Source organism: Epinephelus moara, chromosome 12 (assembly GCF_006386435.1).
Source record: "Epinephelus moara isolate mb chromosome 12, YSFRI_EMoa_1.0, whole genome shotgun sequence".
NCBI classification, from domain to species: domain Eukaryota; kingdom Metazoa; phylum Chordata; class Actinopteri; order Perciformes; family Serranidae; genus Epinephelus; species Epinephelus moara.
Genome location: NC_065517.1, coordinates 42878979 through 42900375, shown reverse-complemented (window position 1 = coordinate 42900375; position 21397 = coordinate 42878979). Strand labels below are relative to the sequence as shown.

General features: G+C 43.8%; 1 long non-coding RNA gene and 1 pseudogene across 1 annotated transcript; both read left to right on the top strand.

Moving 5' to 3' along the window:
• The first annotated feature begins 3362 nt into the window (after positions 1-3362).
• Positions 3363-4673, top strand: LOC126398332 (uncharacterized). The gene is made up of 2 exons (XR_007570764.1): positions 3363-3539; positions 4463-4673. It is a non-coding gene; the product is annotated as an uncharacterized LOC126398332 (long non-coding RNA).
• A 2177-nt stretch (positions 4674-6850) lies between these two features.
• The window catches only part of LOC126398248 (inverted formin-2-like), a 16778-nt pseudogene continuing 2231 nt past the window's right edge, over positions 6851-21397 (top strand).

The following is a 21397-nucleotide window of genomic DNA, read 5'->3' as shown; positions in this document are numbered from 1 at the left end:
AATGCAGCTGAGGGAAAGACAAAGAGTGCAGGTGGGATTTGAACCATCAACCTTCAGACATTAAAGCTCTGTCTGTAGCAGCTGAGCTGTCAGGACTCACTGAGCTCAACTCTGTCTCTGTCTCACTTCGTCCTCAGTGTGTTCAAAGACCTGTTGAAGCTCCTCAATCAGCACTTGAAACATGTTAGAGGAGCCTCCCACCTCCCAGAGGAGCCTTGGAACCTCCTCAGTGACTCTGAAACCTCCTAAAGAACCTCCTCAACAGCCTTAAAGAACACCACAACACTTCACTCTCGTCTTCTTTCTCTCTCTGCTTCAGACACTTTATCAGCAGAGGAGATGGTCCAGTGGAGAAGGACATCGCCCGCCAACGCAGCGCTGCATGGTCAATGCGGGTTCAANAAGGACATCGCCCGCCAACGCAGCGCTGCATGGTCAATGCGGGTTCAAACCCTGCCTGAGGTACGCCACACAGGAGTGTGTGTGATGAGTGCATGTGAGGGTTTCATTTGTCAGCTGTTGCGTTCGTTTCGTGTCTATTTCAACTTGCGAATTTCTGAATTTCCACCGTGGACCACTGAGGAAGGAACAGAGAACACGTGAGTACATGTGAGCCCAGGGGGTCGAGCTGGCTAAGATAGCTAGCTGGACGGGCAGTGTTTTTAGTTTTTTGTGTATTTTTTTTAGTTAATTACGAAAAACACTTAAAATGTAGAAAATCACATTCCAGGTGAACTTTAACGTGAACCTTAAAGGAAGAAGGTTCTACTTGTTCTCCTCCACAGTTTAACCCTCAATGACAGGTTAAAGTTTAAGATCTCAGACTCAGTTCTTTTATTTCCTGTCAGTCAGCACGTCTCATTTCTCCATGATAATCAGATTTTGTTTCTGAGGCGTTGCTGGGAAAGTTTCCTTCTGTCTCACTTCTCTTTTAAAAATCAAAATCATCTGAAACTCGTCAGATCAGCTGTTCACACCAAATAAACAGAAGGAGTCGCAGGAGGTATCAGAGAGGACACTGTGTCCTCACTGTGTCCTCACTGTGTCCTCTCTGTGTCCTCAGTAGTTGGACTTGTCCCCTCTGAGATGAATGAAGAGAATAACCAAACTGAGCAGCCTCGTCATCAGATCACTGTCTGAAGGATGTAACATCATCAGAGACTCATTAAAGGCTCAGTTCACCCAGATGTCTTTAATGCACACTGCAGATGACTGGATTACTTTTACTTTAATTGTTTCTATGTGTTCTGTCTCATCAGCTCATTAATCTGAGACAAACTCTGGCTCACATCGGCCTGAATGAGGTGATGAAGTTTGAAACATTGACCCACAGACAACAGCTCAGAAAATACACAAAGTGACTCTTTAACCCTTCGATATCTGAGCACACCGGCATGATTTGTTTCAGCACTATGGAAGAAGGTGGCGACAGACTGCAGAAGACATGAATCAAAACTAAGCAAGAAATCAGAAAAAAGTTACAAAGAAATTTGTCTGAAAATCAGAACAAAAACAGCAAAGTAAAAAACAAATCTCTGTAACATCATTTGAATACATCATCACAATCATATGACATAAAGCTGTCTTCACATTTCTCACTACACTTTTTCATACATATAATTTTTGACATACTAATTTCTTGTAGTGTGTGAGACATTTGTTGCCAGGTTGCTCGTTGCCTTTCCCCGTCATGTCTTTCAAAGAAATCAAATCAGCTCAGAGTTGAAAGGGTTAAATATTTGTCTGAGGCATCAGGATGCAACGCGAGAAAAGTGACGTGGATCCAGTTTCAAAGAGTTAATGATGCTGAGCAAAATTATTTATTCATTCGTATTTGTTTTAAATGTCTCCTTAATTACTGTCAACACACACACACACACACACACACACACATACACACACGCCCAGCTGCAGAATGACGTCTGTCTTCTTCTTCTTCATTCCTGTCGTTCCACAGCTTCTCTCTGTTCAACCTGTTCCTCTGTTTCTGTTCTCACCTTCATCTCTTTGTTCTCCTCTTCACACCTGCAGAAACTCATTCACTGAGGGGAAACTCATCAAATCAAACTGATTTAATATCAAACTGATGTTAAATCAAACTGATTTTCAATCGAACTGATTTTAAATCAAACTGATTTTAAATCGAACTGATGTTAAATCAAACTGATTTTAAATCTAACTGATTTAATATCAAACTGATGTTAAATCGAACTGATTTTAAATCACACTGATGTTAAATTGAACTGATTTTAAATCAAACTGATTTTAAATCAAACTGATTTTAAATTAAACTGATGTTAAATCAAACTGATTGTAAATCAAACTGATTTTAAATCAAACTGATTTTAAATTAAACTCATGTTAAATCAAACTGATTTAAATCAAACTGATTTTTAAATAAAACTGATGTTAAATCAAACTGATTTTAAATCAAACTGATTTTAATTTAAAACTAATGTTTGTTAGACCTTTAAAGCCAGTTGCACCTCAAGTGAATATTTCGTGGGCCAGCTGTGGGCCGGACCCGGCACAGACGATACCCACAGTAAGGTGAACTCCTGAGGAGACGTTCAGGGGTCTGACAGACGCTGATTTCAGTGAGTCTGTGTCTGTTGGGAGTTACAGGCTCAGATTGTTAGTGACGTCTGAGGCCTGAAAGTAACACAAGAATAATTTCTACATGAGATTTGGATGAATCAGATCTCAGATCACCACTTTACATGAATCAGTTCATTTTTGTTTAAACTGTGTGTAAATGTCCTTTTAATGTTGAATGTCCTCGTTTGTCTGTTTTAGATGAAACACTTAGAGCTGATCACGTGTGCTGTGCGATACGTAGCTGCTGTTTAAATTAAATTTCTCATTATTATTATTTTCCTTTAAATCAAATCAGTTTCACAAAACATCCTTATGTCTTCCCCTTAACTTTTCCCCTTATCTTGGTCTTATGTGTAAGGTACTATTTAAAGTTCATCAAAGTGTTGCTCAGAGGAGTCAGGAGAAACCATGAGGTCCCTTTGATGCTTCTGAACGGCACATTTTAAAGGGTTCAAATAAAGTTTAGTGGGTTTGAAGACAGGTGAAACACACAGGGGAGACAGACAGGTGAGACAGACAGGGGAGACAGACAGGTGAGACAGACAGGGGAGACAGACAGGGGAGACAGACAGGTGTATAAACTTGAAGGCTGAACAGGTGAGCTGCTAACAGGCAGAACAGGTGAGTCGAGTCACGTGACCACAACTCTGGTGTGTCATCACCTGTCAGACAGGTAACAGAGGACCAGTCTGGGAGGAGGACGAGGCTGTAAATACCTGAGGACACGTCTCACAGCGTCTCACTCTGCGGCTCGTCCTCTCGGGTCCAGTGGTTCTCAACACTTCAACAGGACTGAACAACATTTGTGAAATGTTTAGGACCACTGGACCTGAGGCAAGGAACTGTCATCAGGCAGAGGACACAGACACCTGGACTCACCTTGGCTCACCTGGACTCACCTGGGCTCACCTGGACTCACCTGGACTGTGTGTTTCCCTCAGGTGAGCTGTGATGATTCTGTGTCTGTGTTTTATTATCAAAGTTAGATTAATAATTTTAATGTGATATGTTTTCTCTCTGCGAGCTGCCGCCGTCACGCTTCCTCTCCTCAGCTTCCTTTAACCCTTTAACACCTGGAGTGATGTCACTTTTCTTCTGCTGCTCTCAGACATGTCTCACAAATATTTAACCCTTTGAACGCTGAGAGGAAACTGGTCTGATTTCTTTCTAAAACATTATAAAGGCGATGAGCAGCGTGGCAGGAAATGTCCCAATTCAGAGATTATTTAGAAAATAAATAAATTTTAAAGCAGAGAAAAGAAAAAATCTGAAGAGGAAACTATTTATGATCATTATTAAGTTTAAAATTATGTTACAGAATGTCTTTAATTTCATTTTTAAGCACTTTTTATGTCATTTTCTGTTTGTTGTAATTTTCTTGTTTCCAATTTTCTCTCTTCACAAATTTCTTGCAGTTTTTTTTTCTTGCCTCATTTCTTCTGTAGCTGCTCGTCACCTTCTGGTCATGAGACAGAAATCAGGCCGATGTGCTCTCAAACTTTATTTTGTCCAAAATCCAGAATTATTTTTCGCACTGAGACAGAAGTATTTAACACGAGAGGGTTTCTGTTGTTGTGTATAAAGATGGAGCTGACATGATTTCTGTCTCGGTCAGGTAAAGGAGGTTAAAAGAGAGAAATTGGTGAAACTGCTTAAATTTCTTTTTGTGTTGTTGTATTATTTATAATATTTGTGTTAAATGTGTGTGAGTTTTGTAAATTAAACAACTTGATTATTGTCTTTATTTTTATATGATTATTAATTTCCTGTCATGTGGTGTATTTTCATATGTTCTGTCGTTGTTGTTCAACATGTGAACATGTGTCTGCTGTGGAGGATTTTATATGTTCTGTTTTTAAATCAGGGGCGGCACGGTGGTGTGGTGGTTAGCACTCTCGCCTCACAGCAAGAGGGTTGCCGGTTCGATCCCGGGTGTGGGAGCCCTTCTGTGCGGAGTTTGCATGTTCTCCCCGTGTCAGCGTGGGTTCTCTCCGGGCACTCCGGCTTCCTCCCACAGTCCAAAGACATGCAGATTGGGGACTAGGTTAATTGATAACTCTAAATTGTCCGTAGGTGTGAATGTGAGCGTGAATGGTTGTTTGTCTCTATGTGTCAGCCCTGCGATAGTCTGGCGACCTGTCCAGGGTGTACCCTGCCTCTCGCCCGATGTCAGCTGGGATAGGCTCCAGCCCCCCCGCGACCCTCAAGAGGATGAAGCGGTTAGAAGATGAATGAATGAATGTTTTTAAATCACTGGCCCCATGTTAGAGTTTTTATATACTTTTTATGTGGTAAAATATTAATCCCATCAGAGTATTGTGACGCATTTTAAAACATGTCTAAAGGGGGGATTTAAGTGTGTCTGTCAAAGTTCTCCAGTCGTGAGTCAGCGAGGGGTTAATGAATCCTCCTCTGTGTTGGACCTTAAATCATTTCTGTGGTTCGGTGAGACGACTGTTGATAATGAAAGATTGAATCCTTGTCTCTGATTGGCTGTGACTGATCATGTGATCACTTTACACCTGTTGAATGATCCTCCTTCACTTCTCTGATCAATATGTTTATTATCATTTATTATTTTGTGACGAATAAAAACTGTTTTATTCCAGTGGAAAAAGTTGTTTGTTGAGTTTTTGATGCAGTTTTGTTACTGATTGATTGATTGATTGATTGATTGATTGATTGATTGATTGATTGATTTTGATTGATTGATTGATTGATTGATTGATTGATTGATTGATTGGTTGGTTGGTTGGTTGGCTGGTTGATTGATTGATTGATTGATTGATTGATTGATTGATTGATTGATTGATTGATTGAACAAATAAAACAACAACGATTCAAACACAGCGACGTCTAAAGACAAACAAGCTCATGACTCAGTCACACGTTGGTTATGATGCAGAGGGAGGTTTGATTTCTGTTTTATCTCTCCATAGGTCAGGAAACACTGACATTAGATTAAATGTTTTTTTATGAATAAGATGTTTTATTAATCAGGCTGTAAAAGCCTTCAGGATACAAACAGGATCAAACTGAGATGAACATTTATGACTCATTCTGAGAAAACTGCCTTTAAAGATCTGTGATGTGAAATGATAAAACACAGCAGGTGAATATTTAAATAATAAATCTCACCGTGAAACTTCTTCAGTTCATTTCTCACATTAGAGACAATTAATTTATTTGGATCAAAAGTTTCTGAGATGTTTTAAATATGCAGATGAGCTTTATCTGAATATGAGCTGTTTGTATGAGTTTCAGAACAGAAATCTGAACTAGCATTAGATGGTCAGTCAGCGCCACCTGGTGGACAGAGAGCAGACCTACACCACAGAGCTGAACACACCCTGACAGCAAACAGGACGTTTCACTGATTCAGTGAAAGTTTAGGAAACATGACAGAGAATTTTATAACTTCTCATTTCCCATGAATCAGAAACAGGAAGTCTGAGAGGACCGAGATGATGAAAACATGACTTCAGAGATGAAGAAGAAGAAGAAGAAGAAGAAGAAGAAGAGGTCATTGTTTCCTCAGGAGAAAAACTGTCCTCACACAGGTGAGCTGAACACAGGTGAACTGAACACAAGTGAGCTTAACACAGGTGAACTGAACACAGGTGAGCTGAACACAAGTGAGCTGAACACAAGTGAACTGAACACAGGTGAACTGAACACAGGTGAGCTGAACAGAGGTGAACTGAACACAGGTGAGCTGAACACAGGTGAACTGAACACAAGTGAGCTGAACACAGGTGAGCTGAACACAGGTGAACTGAACACATGTGAGCTGAACACAGGTGAGCTCTCAGCTCATAGCCGTCCTCATAGTGCAGCATCTGTTTCACAGCTGCTGCACTATATTAAAAGTATTATTCTTATTAGTGAGTGCTGTCCGGTTTTTCTGCTCTGCTGTGATTTTTTGGACCCAGTGACACTTTGAGACTTTTGGGTGAGCGCGCCAAGTCTGCTGATGACAGCAGGAATGAGCCACAGTTAAAAACAACTGAACTTCTCTCCACTGATCCAAACACTACCTTTTAAATCATTTATATAAACATTTTTATAAACACGTCACAACAGTCTGATGGAGGAGAAACATTATTTATTATCATTTATTTCCGGCAGTAGAAGAAGAAGCAGCTTTACTGTGTGATGTCACTGGTGGTGGTCAGTGTGTGAACTCATAGAACCGGAGTTATATTAGTAACTGTGTGCGGCGGCTGGCACCGCCGTGACCTCTGACCCCGCCCACATCAGGCGGACGTGTTCGAGGACTGCAGCTGTGATTCAGCGCAGAGTTGCTGAGCTGTTACCAACAGTCGGTCCGCTGCTGAACTCTGTGTTAACGGAGAGAGTCTCCGGTCCTCACGGTGCGGATCCAGCTGAGCCGCCTCCCGCTGAGCATCACGGTAAATATATTATAAACATGTGTGTGTGTGTGTGTGTGTGTGTGCCATTTAACGGGGCAGAGTTTCTCTGAGCAGATAAAGTCCTGTGTGATGTGTGTGTGAGTCGTCTTCTCGCTGCCGAACTTCGTCTGAAAAACTGCGATTTTAAAACGTCTCCGCATTTTCGCGAAAACACACCTCTGGATTTATTTAAGCGAGCCCAGCACGTGAACCGTCCCGGACCACACTGTCACTCGGCATGGGTTCAATCTGTCACACAGTCTTATTTACGTTTTAAAAAGACTTTAATATCCGCTGTGATCGCTGCTGTAACACCAGGATCCGCTACAACAAATGGCGGTGAACTGCAGCAAACAGCGGCATCAGTTTTCAGGTGACTTTTTAAAAATGTGTTTAATAAAAATAAAGAGCTTATTGGTGAATCCTAACGATGCAGAATTGAGTATAATACCGTTTGTGTTTGGACAGAGTAAAGCTGTGTTGTAGTCTGTGAGCTCTTCTGCTGAAGGTCAAACAAACATTAAATTGAGTGAATTTCAAATGGAGTCTGGTGTGGTTCAGTCAGAGGTGGAGGAACGAGCCTGGGCACAGTGCCAGTCAGCTGGGTGGGTCACACAGAAACCTCCGCCTCAGGAAACGCTCTCAACACGTTTCTGAATGCTCATTGATAATGGTCAGTGAACACATTCAGTCTCTGTGATTCACCTCCAGCCTTCTTCTTCTTCTTAAATCAATCAGTAAACACGGACTTTGAGACTCAGACAGAATTTATCACTCTGTGTAAAAGAGGTGTAAAGGTGGTGTAAAAGAAAAAGAAGCCATCTATGTGAAATTGGAAAAGCCATCTCTCAATAGAGGAGGAGGTCTACGACACCACCTGTCCCCCACCTATAATGCTGTCCTTTCATCCTTGCCCAGGAGGTTTAACAACTTAACCTCTAAAAACAACGGTCGTTCACAAATGGCCTCATGTGACTCTAACGAGTCCAATTGCAGCGTTGCAGCAGGAGTTTCAACGACTGTCGTTGACACACCATTGGAGCACTAACGATCCAGTGACATCATTGGCCTTGTGAAGACCTCCCCAGAGGTTAAATACCTGGGTTGTTTCCAACAACAAAAAAATCTGTCTCCAATATTCACTAAACATTTAAAGAACTAAAAAAGTTACAAATAAATGTAGAGAAAAAAAAATCAAGGAAAAAGTTGCCAAAAACTTTAAAAGAGCAAAAAACACACACACACATTTTTTTTAAGAGAAATATGTCACCCAGATTTTTAGTTTTCTCAGAAACTGTCTTAAATTTTTAAAGAAAATAATTCTTCAAAAGGTTAACGCGTATTAAATTAAAAAAACTAAACAAAAATTTCGAATGAAAAAAAAATCACCAGAAAGTTTTAAAGACAAAATAGTCCCCAAATTTCTTTGTTTTCTTCAAAAATTGGCAAACACTTTAAAGAAAAAAAAACAACAATCAAAAATACATTTAAAAAAAAAAAATCTTCCAATTTTTTTTAAAGAACAAAAAAATCTAAAAATTCTAAAGACATAAATCAGTTATTATTTGGTCCAGCGACAGTCTGTAGACTTCAGATAAATGTGTTGAGCCTGTTGTTGATTTAAAAAGTGTTTTTAAACCATAGTAAATATTAATTATTCACAGTCAGTTGTTTATTATCCTGATGGAGTCAGAACAAGGTGAGTCTCTGCACACCTGAACACGTGGGGCCAATCAGAGCCATGGATCAGGAAACTCAGGAACATGTTTCATTTTTTTGTTTTTGAAGAACAAAAAGCACAAAGTAGGAAAAAAAGTCGTTAAAACAGAATCTGCATATTTAAAACAGCAAAAAGAAAAAAGTTTCAGTCAAACTTTACAAACACACACTGAGCTGAAAATAAAGACTTTAACTCTTCTTTAAGTGTTTGTATTTAATTGGGTCTAAATAAAGTTATGATGACTGAGACGTTATCAGCAGATCAACAGACTCTTCATCAGCTCCACCTCCGCTGGCGTGAAGGAATTTCTCCACCCCCTCCGTCTGTCATCACAGCTTTACCTGTTCACGCCTGAGAGACAAAACAGTGGGAGTGTTTGACCCGAATGTCACCAGACAGCAGTTATTTTTTATTATAGCTCAAACTGAATGTTATTTCAGTCTTCAATCCCACAGGAAGCTGCTGAGCTGCACTTTCAGAAGGAAGTGTTTAACGTGCAGTGACAGAAAGGAAACAGGCTCAGTTCATAGTTTCTCTCAAAGTCCACTTTGTTGAGTCAGAAACTCAAAGACTTTCAGTTTGACAAAGACGAAGTGTTTGTGACTGTGAACCTGCAAATGTTTTTATCTCTCCTCAAAGAACGAGGGAACAGTTTCAGACTGATTTTCACTCGATGGATTAACAGACCGTTTCAGCTGACGAGCTTCACATGAAAACAGCAGAAAGAAACATGTTGAGCTGCACATTTATAACACACACACACACACAGACACAGACACACACAGACACACACACACACACACACACACACACATACCACAGAGTCAGAGGACAATGATGGTTTGTTCAAACACTGACGATCAGCTGACACAAATATTCTTCTTCACTGATCCTGAAATCCTGCGTCAGCTCTTTGCAACAATAAGTTCATGTTTCACTTCAGACTGAAACACAAGAAAAGTTCTCACTATATATCACGAGTCATCACGTCTGTGCTCGACTCAGAGTGATGTCAGTCCAATCAGATTCATCTGCTCAATACAAATATTCAACAACTTGTTTTTTCCCATTTAAAGTTTTAAAGTTTGAAGTTTCAGTTTTAGTAATAAAACATTTGTTCAGCCAAACTCACCTTCATGTTTTCATTCCTTTAACGATCAGTCTGATGATAATGAGATCAACTCTGTGAAACCTCTGAACCACTTTATTTTCTGACACGGTTATTGTACCGTGAAAAGTCTCATTTTTACATGAACCAAACTCAGTCCTCTGAAAGTGCACCAAGAAGCGGACCAGCGCTGCAGTGAGGTTATTAAAGCCCTCGACCCTGAGTGTGTCTGTTTGATGTGTTCTACGTTCCACATCTGGAGACGTGCAGCATCTCCCATGGACCAAACTGCTCCTCGCCCTGCATCCTTGTCAGCGTTACAGGCCGACATGGTTTCATCTGTTTTTCAGGCATCCCAGGTCACCATCATGTGATCCAGAGGGCTGAATACGACGGCAGAGAGCAAAGTGAACCTGGAGCACTTTGTGTTCAGGTCGCAGGTTCAGTGAACCGCACTGAGGACTTGAACCTCGCCGGTTCTCTTCAGAGGGGTCTGAGTTCTCTTGGAGTGTTCACATATGCACAGAAACTGCTGAGTCACTGCTCTGAGTCTGTTCAGACGGCTGAAAACACCCTGAGTGTCTGTGAGCTGTAGATTCCCAGCAGAAGAGAGAGGACAGTGTTCTCTCAGAGTCTGACGGTGGAAAGTCTCTCGTCCTGTGTGTCTGCAGCTGTGTGTACCAAAGAGTGATGAGAAAGTCCAGAGCACTCACTCTGCAGTCACCACGTATCTGGATATTTTTTTGATGAAGTCATTTTTCACAGTTTTCAGACATTTAATAGATCAAACAATAAATCAGTGGAGAAAAAAATAGAACAATGATTTTAATCTTGAAAATAAAAACCAATCAGTGAGCATCAGACCAACAGGCAGAAGCTGATTGGATGTTTTAAGATCAATAAAAGTTTTCGTCTCTCTGCAGCTTCTCGTCATCATGGCAGCCAAAACCAAATGGGGGACAGTAAAGGACCGGGTGACAGGAAGTCCCGCCCACGACCCTGATGCCACGCTGGAGGCGAATCTGGAGAACGCTGACCCCGAACTCTGCATCAGACTGCTGCAGGTAGGACTGCTGACACCTGGTGGACACTGCAGGAAGTTCTCCTGTTAAAGGAGCAGCCACTCCATGTTTAACCATCATGTCTCAGTCTGACCTCTCCTTCACCCCCTCAGGTTCCCACAGTGGTGAACTACTCTGGTTTGCGGCGGCGGTTGGAGGCGTGCGATCAGGCCTGGATGGTGCAGTTCCTGGAGCTGCGGGGTCTGGACCTGTTGATGGAGGCGTTGGAACGTCTGTCCGGTCGTGGTTGCTCTCGCATCGCCGACGCTCTGCTGCAGCTGACGTGCGTCGCCTGCATCCGAGCCGTCATGAACTCATCAGAAGGACTGCACTTCATCCTGGACAACCAGGGCTACGTCAGGACCCTGACCCAGGGTGGGTTCATCTGGTCACCTCCTCCATTCCATTGGTCCATTTCTCTTCCCATTGGTCCATCTCTCTTCCCATTGGTCCATCTCTCTTCCCAGTGGTCCATCTCTCTTCCCATTGGTCCTACATTCTCCCATGTGTCCTTGTTCCAGTATTTCAGTCCCTCTTTCCTTCCTTTGGTCCATCCGTCCTTCCATCTGCCCTCCTTCCTTTTTCTTTGGTTCTTCAGGTGAATCAAACTCCTGACTCATGTTTTTACTTTGTGAGTTCCTATTGGCTGTTAGGAAGTCACATGACCTGTCCCTGTGTTCACATGTGTCCCCTCAGCTCTGGACACGTCTAACGTCATGGTGAAGATGCAGGTGTTTGAGCTGCTGGCGGCCCTCGCTCTGTTTGACCCTCAGGGACACCACCTGGCCCTGGACGCCCTCGACCACTACAAGGTAACCACACACAGTCAGCTCTTCACGTTACAGATACTTTAGCTTTTATTTGGACGAGAGGTGAAGACAGAAATCAGACTTGAAACCAAAACATCTAGAAAGTGTGCAGTGATCACATAAAATCTATCAAATAATTTCATGTTGATGCATGATAAACATATATATACATATACATGTTGTAGTGACCAGCCCTGTACTTTAACCGCTACTGGTTGCTAACCGGCTGAATAGTTTAGATGTGTTCTCAGAAACTCGTCCCAATCTTTACCAGTCCTGTATATCATCATCACCAGGGTCCATAATGTCCGGATAATAACAACAGCCATATAAACTGTTTGCTTCTGAACACTGGGATGAACTTAAATACCATGTCCTGCCTCAGTCAGTGACATAAGCCACCTAGTGGCGTGGTGGGATATTACATTTCACTAAAATCAAACATATGGCTCCAACATATGTGTAAACATAGAAAGGGAGCAATTCTAAATCTAATTCAATTGAACGGTGATTGCCATGGCAACGATCAAGCTTTGAAGCATTCACGTCAGCCCTGATGCTAACATGCTAAGCTAAGATGGTGATCATACCTGTGAAACATGGCCCACGCCTAAAAAGAGGGCGCTGTACAAATGTGTTCAGCAACTGCTCGAACATGTTCACAGATGCTTTGAGCTGCTTCCAGATGGAAAGGTCAAATTACTTCAGGTCTGGTGTGCACTTCCTGTCTGTTCTCCACTGCCGTCTAGATTATTACAAAATCTGATGTTTGTGTGTTTATGTGAAACATGTTTGAGTCGTCCAGTCTCCTGCTGCCTGTCAGAGTGTCAGCTGAACAACATCAGATACTTCAGCTCTGCTCAGTCTGTGTTTGTCTCTGTGAAACATTACGATTGATAAGATATAAGAAATCTGCGACGTCACTGCTGCACAGTTTAATCCACATGAAAGTGATCTGCAGCCGTGACACAGGCATGTGAACAGGTTCAGCTCTGAAAGCTTCTCTTTGTGGAGTTATCGGTGAGTGTGTGACAGCAGGGTGTGACTGCTGATAAGACTCCCAACAAACCTCACATCACCTCACAAGTCGGGCGTGTTCCTGGTACTGACTTCGCCCAGGCTTGTTCTACACAGAGCTGTGGCATGATGGTAGACTGTCATCAGGTGGGCAAGAACTTACCTGTCCGTCCTCTCCTGTGGGAGAACAACAACTCTCTCCATGTATCAGATTTCTGCCGTCCTGTCGGCCAGAGAGGTTTTATTACTGCACCTCAGCCAAATACCTGAAATATCACCTACAGATCCCTCAGCCTCTGAGCTCATAGAAAACCTGGAAAAGTCATGACATTTCACAATCACATTTTCCAGGCCTGAAAAGTCCTGGAATTAGTCAAAGTCACTAAAAGTATTGAAAAGCTCGTGGAATTTTGTTGTGTGTACAGAAATAGTTGCAGTGATCTTCTGTGTGGAACCTTCCATGTTCTGTAAGATAACGGCAGATTAACTTCCTGCAGCTGTCGATGTGTGACGTTTTGTTGAGCATGGTGTACGTCGCATTGTTTCCTCCTGGGTGCGTCACTCCCTTCCTGTGCGACAGCCACCTGAAATTATGTTTAAATCTGATGCGCATGAGAAACAGCAGGTTAGTGAGGCAAGAACAAAACCTTTATCATGTGCCCTTGAAAAGTCATGGAAAAGTTTGGACATTTTGTCCTTGAAAATGTGCGTGAGCCCTGTGTGTCAGGGTTGTCCTCTCCTCTGTCTCATTTTTTTGTCTTTTGTCTTTGGCACAAACGTCCACGTGGAGTTTACGATGAACTTGGTCTTTGACCACCGAAATCTAGTCACTGTGACCTGGTGTCCATCTCTCTTGAACGCAATATCTACGAATGCCTTCAGGGGACATCCCAAATTTGGCACATACGTCCACCTGGACTGAAGAATAAACTGATTAGAATTTTGTGGTCAAAGGTCAGTGTGACCTCACAAAACATGTTTCTGTCCATATCTCAAGAATTTAAACACTAATTCTGACCAAACTTGACACAACTGTCTAACAGGATGAAATAATGAAGGTCAGAAGGTCAAAGGTCAGCTTGGCTGGAACTTGGCTGGTTTGTGAAGGCGTACAGCATCAGGTGGTGATTCTAGTTTAGTTCTGGATGAATTTATTCAGAGTCCAACATGATGAATCAGAATAAAGCTTTAAATTGAACTGATATCTTCTTCACCGTGTTCTCCATCTCAGAGTGTTTATAGGATGAGAAATAAAAACAGAACAGACCTGAGAACTTTAATAGTTTCATTAAGAGCAGATGTCTTCTGATGTTGTCTTTGTGCTCCGCTGAATCTAAAGAGCTGTGCGACGTCCTGTGTTTGTGTCCAGAGTCTGAAGAAGCAGCAGTATCGCTTCAGTGTGATCATGAACGAGCTGCACGGCACCGATAACGTCCCGTACATGGTGACGCTGATGAGCGTCGTCAACGTCCTCTTGTTGGGACAAGAGGACCTGAGGAGGAGGGACCGCCTGCGACAGGAGTTCATCGGTACGACGATCCTTCAACACATCACTGATGATGATGATGATGATGATGATGATGATGATGATGATGATAACATAACAATGTGAAAAGAAGGGTCGGGTTTTGTTCTGACTGACAACATGTTGTTTCAGGCCTGCAGCTGCTGGACGTCCTGCCCAGACTGAGGTACTGATTCTAATTAATAATCAATAATCAACATGATGTCCCTCAGTGTGTGACCTCAGTCTGTCTCTGTCTCCAGGGAGACGGAGGACGAGGACCTGAACATCCAATGTGATGCGTTCGAGGACTCTCTGACGATGGACGAGGAGGAGATGGAGAGACTGTACGGAGGCATCGACATGAGTAGCCACCAGCAGGTCTTCACCTCGCTCTTCACCAAGGTAAGGTTCACCTGCACCTGCAAAACAACACCACCTCCAACACCTTTAACACCTCCAACACCTCCACCCTCCACACCTCCACCTCCAACACCTCCACCCTCCACACCTCCACCTCCAACACCTCCACATTCAACTTCAACATCTTCACCTCACTCTCCACTTTACCTTATCCTCCTGAGACCCTGTGTCCTTGTGTGAGGACGTCGCATTGGGTTTGCTGCTCCTTATACTTCATCCTGCTGCACTCGGACACGTTGTCCTCGTCCATGGACACTTTTTGTGCCATCTGGTGGTAGTGAGACCACAATTCACTAAACCATGTAAAAACAAGATGGCCGTCATCTCTGCCGAGTCAGTCTGCAGCTGACCCCGACACAAACGTGGACAAAACTTGATCACATGTTATGGTTCAGACTTGCTCATATATGTTTAATAATGTTTGTGGTTTGATATGACGACACGCGACCGATTTCAGCAACAGGAACAAGATAAGACGCTGTTAAATAGGAAGAACTTGTATGAGGACATCAGGACTTCTTTATTGTCTGGGTACGTTATTATCATCTCGTTCGAGGACACTGGGTCTTTATTAATGTCTCATTTAAAGACACTGGGACTTAATTAGTGTCTCATTACTAAATTAGTATCTTTATTATCATCTTTCTACTCTATTATTGTCTCATGTGAGGACACTGGGGCCAGTTAGGTGAGACAGACAAAAGGACATTCCCAGCTTGGAGTCTGAATGAAGGAAAACTCATTCAGAGTTACACATTGAACAAATCATAAGACTTTGTTTTGTCATTTATTTCACGCTGTGACTATTAGAGATAAACCCGTCGTCCCAATATGAGGACGTTGTTTATTACAAACCTACTTCTTGTTCAAAGACAGTGCGTAGTGTTTTATACTGATCAGGTTCTTCTGATCCCAAAGAGCTCAATCAAACCAAAGCTGAGGACTCCGGAGGTTAAACACCACCTTCACCTCCACCTGTAAAACAGAGCTCTGACCTCTTTCAGTCTGGGAGCTGCTATTTGATGCCAAACCACATTTTGCAAAGACTCATACGTCCGTCTCTCTGTCTGTCCAGATGTCCAGCAGTCCGTCCTCTGTCCAGCTGCTGTCCATCCTCCAGGCCTTGCTGTTGGTGGATCCGGACAAAGCTGAGGTGTGGTTAGCTCTGGAGCTGCTGGCTGACCGCGCCACGCTGCTGTCCCAGGACTGTAAGTCTGAACGCTCGTATCCAAACATCAGTGACCAGGATGTTGTCCTCACAAACCTGTTTAGGTTCCTACACTTGAACTGTTCAGAGCATTTTGTTCATAAATAAACTGGTTCAGAACCTGAGGTGCAAACTGTGACGACATCAGTAGGCGTGTCATATTCACAGGTTGTAAAGAGAGGACGGAGAAGTCTTGAGACACAGAGAGCGAGCAGAGTCTCATTAACGACTGGTTCATGGTTGTTTTTGGGGATAAAAACAAACATCTGCACCAGTTCACAAGTGATCAGTGTGATCTGCAACTTTGCTCCCACTGTTTACTTGACCACAGTGGTTCTGCTCAAAACTGGTGGAGACGTTGGCTGGTTCACTGGACAGCACTACGGTTTCATGAGTCCTGAACAGAACTGGTTCAAGAACCAGAGCTCATTTGGTGGAAAAGGGGTAACAGTGGAGGTCTTCTTGGGTCCACGGTGTTCTGGGGAATCAATACCTGATCCAGGACCAGGTTCAAATCATATTCAGTGTAATGGGTTCATGTTGTACTGTCGGGGATCTAAATATCCTGGGGTCTGTTTCCTCTGCTTTGAAAACTGGTGTGAGTCCGGTTCAGTCTCCAGCTTTGCACATCAGGTCTGCTGTGAGTCACCTGCGCTGCTGTGTTCCACATTAAAAACAATTCAGTGACGAGTTTCCTCCAAAATGTGTCCATTCAACCAAACAGACATCCACTGACACAAAGTCTGGTTTCTCCGAGATACTCTCTCTGTCAAAGATTCTCCTGACGTTTCACTTCTCTTTCCATGGTCTGTTGGGAGAATCTGTACATTACATGTATGATATATGTCTGACGTCTGCTAACGGAACAACTCCACCACTCAGCTCCTCCAAACAGCAGAGCTGACGATCTGATGAACAATCACCCCTCCGTGACTGCGTGTCACCGGGGTACACGGTGCATGACAGTATTTGTGCTGCGCCTCCCCTGCAGTCAGTTCAGCTGCCTCCTGCACCACACTGACCTCTGGTGGTGTGTAATGTGAACTACATGCAGAACATCCTCAGTACAGTCGCTCGTCTGTATGTCTGACAGATTTGGAAGTTATAAAGTTATACCGACCTGTTTATATACCCTGGTATAGCGTTATATGCCCAGGTCTACTGCCATCATAATATGACAGCAGCATGGAGTGCTACATGACGCCAGCCAGGGAAGGACTGTGCGACTAAGGTCTGACAGACGAGCACCCGGCGGTCTGATGACATCATTCTGTTTAATAATTAGGCGTGTTTGATGTCTGTCACATTAACAGTGTGAAACAGCTTTAAGTTTCCAAAAGTTATCAACAAAATATAAGACAACATTTATAACATTTATAAGACGTTCCCCATTTTGGCAGCAATGGTCTGAAACTGTGACATCACCAGGGACAAAGGATTTCATTGGTCGAACATATTTTTTCCTCTGCGTGAACTATCCACAGAGCTGAGCACGCGTTCATGAGAATCCATGGAAAAAGTTTTTATACGTTTCTGTGCAGATTTTTTGGACATAAATTTGCACTTGGTGTGAAACAGCTGTTACTTTCCAAAATGTTGTTGCCTTGCTGAAAGGTGGTCACTGTAACACCTGTGTGTTTGTAGCCGACTTAGATTCTGCTGACAGTCTGCTGGAGAGGCTCCTCCCCCGGAAGGTCTTCTCAGCCAATCAGAAGATCCGAACCATCGACAGGGCGGTTCAGACTCAACTACCAGACAGTCCCTCTGCTGCCCCAGGTGCTCCTTCTGTCCCCTCACCTGGAGTGGAGGCTCCTCCCTCCTTACTTGGTACAGGAGCTCCTCCCCCTCCGTTACCTGGTATGGGAGCTCCTCCCCCTCCTCCTCCTCCTCCCCCTCCGTTACCTGGTATGGGAGCTCCNTCCTCCTCCTCCTCCCTTACCTGGTATGGGAGCCCCTCCCCCTCCTCCACCCTTACCTGGTATGGGAGCCCCTCCCCCTCCCCCAGGTGACTTCATCGTACCCCAGACAGTTCAGACTCTGGGCAGGTCATTCTACAGCTCCGCCCCCTGCCCCACCCTCCGTATGAAGAAACTGAACTGGCAGAAACTTCCGTCCAGAGCGCTGACAGGTGAGTGTCCTGAGGTTTTACCTTCATATAGTCCATCCTGTGTGGACCAGGTCTGATCCAGGGCTCTGGTCTTCATACGTGGATCACTTGTGTCCATCCGTCTCTCCGTAGCTCATCAGTCCTTGTGGACGTCAGCGTCTATAGAGTCGGTGGAACCGGATTACTGCAGCATCGAGCAGCTCTTCAGTCTCCCTCCGACTGACACCAAGACCAGAACCAAAGCCAAGACTGAGCCCAAAGAGGTACGACAGTTTTACATGTCTCACACCTGACGAAGACAGACAGCAGCAGTAATGTCCACTCTGTCTTCTTTTCCTCATTGTTTAACTTCGTCCACAGATTTCCTTCATCGATGCCAAGAAAAGTCTGAACCTCAACATATTCCTGAAGCAGTTCAAATGGTGATTCTTGTCAGTCAGTCTGTCAGCCAATAGAAACAGATCTCTGCAGTGACATCACACTCACCTGTTTCCTGCCTGTCTCTCCTGCAGCTCTCATGAGGACTTTGTGTCTCTGATCCGGAGAGGAGACCGGTCCAGGTTTGATGTGGAGGTCCTGAAACAGCTGATCAAACTGCTGCCGGAGAAACACGAGGTCACACTGACACCAAAACACCTCTTTACACCTGTATTTTAACTGTCTCACCTGTGCTGTACCGACTCATATCTCACCCCACCTGTCCTTCCTCAGATAGAGAACCTCAGGTCTCATCAGGCCGACAGAGACAAGTTCTCCTCAGTGGATCGGTTTTACCTGCAGCTGCTGGAAGTCCCCAGGTACAATGGCGCCACCTGCTGCTCAAATAAGACACTGTCATCAGTCACACCTGGGATGACTGTAGTTTACAATGCTAACCCTAACTGACGATATCTACATATGCTTACATATCCTTTACTCTTCAGATATTAGCATGCTGATGTTAGCTCTGTCGGTTAGCTACACAACAGCTCCACCTAGTGTGTGGCTGTAAACGTGTGTGTGTGTGGCTGTAAACGTGTGTGTGTGTGTGTGTGTGTGTGTTGTAGTTACTCTCTGAGGATTGAGTGTATGTTGCTGTGTGAGGAGAGCAGCTGTCTGCTGGAGACTCTGAAGCCCAAAGCTGAGCTGCTGGACCAAGCCTGTCAAAGTCTGTATACACACTCAGTACACACTAAATACACACTAAACACACACATATGTTCAGTTCAGTTTCTTGCGTCTCCAGAGGATGTCTTAACACTGATGCACACTTTTCAGTTGATTAGCCCTAAAATATATTAATTCATTCATTCATTCATTCAATCATTCATTCATTCATTCATCAGAGCAGTGGGACAGGGGGTTAGGGTTAAGTTAAGGTGACAAAATAAACTGTGTGACAGATCAGAAGAGGACCAACAGTTGATCCCTGAGGAACTCCACATGTGATTAATGTGCTGTTTGTTGGTTATTGAACTGAAATGTAAGACAAGTCTCCTCTGCTCTGTCTCACCTCCACCTGTCATCATCTGTATTAATATTAATATTGTTGTGTGTTCAGGTGTGAGGGAGAGCACTCGTCTGCCCAGCTTCTGTAAACTCATCCTGAGTGTCGGAAACTTTCTCAACTATGTGAGAACATTCACACAGTACAAATATTTATCTGAAATATTTCAGTGTAGTTTTGTTTGTATGGTGATAAAATATAAAATATTATACGTAATATAATAATGATCAATGTGTTTATATTTATTGTTATTAATATGAGTCTGAGGATGTCAGGTGTGAATACATGAATAAAATCTTCCTTAAAAGGTCAGAGACAATTCAGCCTGTCAGATGGCTGAAGATGTGTGATTTCATGTAATCTGTTATGATGTCACTTGTTCTGTGATGTCATCAGTCATTGTGTGATGTCATCACTTCAGGGGACTCACACGGGGAACGCCGAAGGTTTTAAAATCAGCACTTTGCTCAAACTGACAGAAACAAAAGCCAACAAGTCCAGAATCACGCTGCTGCACCACATCCTGGAGGTAACACTCTGCAACAACACCCGATCGTTAACTGATGGAAATAATCAATAACTGATCTGTGAAGCATTGATCCAGAACATTTTTATTTTCCCGCTAATTATGAAGATAGAAAGTAGACACTTTACAGAGCATCATGTTGCTGCAGCTCCTCATGAATCAGCTGTTGTTGTTGTTGTTGTTGTTGTTTGTGTGATGAACAGGAGGCGGAGCAGAACCATCCCGACCTGATGAACCTGCCCGATGACCTGGAGATCTGTGAAAAGGCTGCTGGGTAAATTCATCAGAGTCGACTGTGTCTCTGTTGTTTGTAGTAAAACAGACGGAGTGAGGAGTCTGTTCAGGAGAACATCTTTAACGTCAGGGTGGTGTGTTTGTGTGTGACGGAGTGACGGGTGGAGTGATGGGTGGTGTGTTTGTGTGTGACGGAGTGACGGGTGGAGTGATGGGTGGTGTGTTTGCGTCTGCAGGTTGAGTCTGGAGTCGATTCAGTCTGAGAGCAACAATCTGATCAAACAGCTGAAAAACTCTGAGAAGAAAGTTTCGTGTTCATCTGATGACGTGAAGGAGCAGTTCCTGTCTGTCATACAGGTACGGCAGCACTGACTCCGCCCCCTGCAGCACCAGACATTAATGTGTTTACCTGCTCCGTGTTGTTTATGTGTGTCTGCATGGAGACAGCCACAGCCGGAGACGTTAGTGTTGGGGCTGTCCGTCCATACGTACGTACGTACGACCCGTCCATCCCATTCTTGTGAACATAATATCTCATGAAGGCCGTGAGGGGTTTTCCTCAAGTTTGGCACAAACGTTCACTCGGACCCAAGAATGAATTGATTGATCAGTTGAATTGATCTGGTCCTCTCCTGTGGCCTGTTTTCAGGAGAGCCTGCAGATGTGTGAGCAGCTGCAGCAGCTGTTGTCCTCGGTGGAAGACAAGAGGACGGACCTGGCCGTCTACCTGTGTGAAGACAGCAGCAGCTTCTCCATCGACGAACTCCTCAGCACCATCAAGACCTTCAGAGGCCTGTTTCTCAGAGCCATCAAGGTCAGCAGCCAATCACAGAGCAGAGTATTCAACTGCCAATCAGAGAGCAGAGTATTCAACTGCCAATCAGAGAGCAGAGTATTCAACTGCCAATCACAGAGCAGAGTATTCAGCAACCAATCAGAGAGCAGTGAATTCAGCAGCCAATCAGAGAGAAGTGAAGACGGCAGCAAATCACAGAGCAGTGTAGGACACTAACAGCCATAGACATATATACGTAGACGCCGCATCGACTGCCTGAGCGCGTCCTCGCCGGCCGCCATCTTGGATGGGTCTCGCTTCGCCTCCACAGTGCATTCACTTCTATTGAGGAAGGAGCTGTATGCACAAGTAAAATAGAATAACTCACTGAATTTTCAACTGATTTTCAC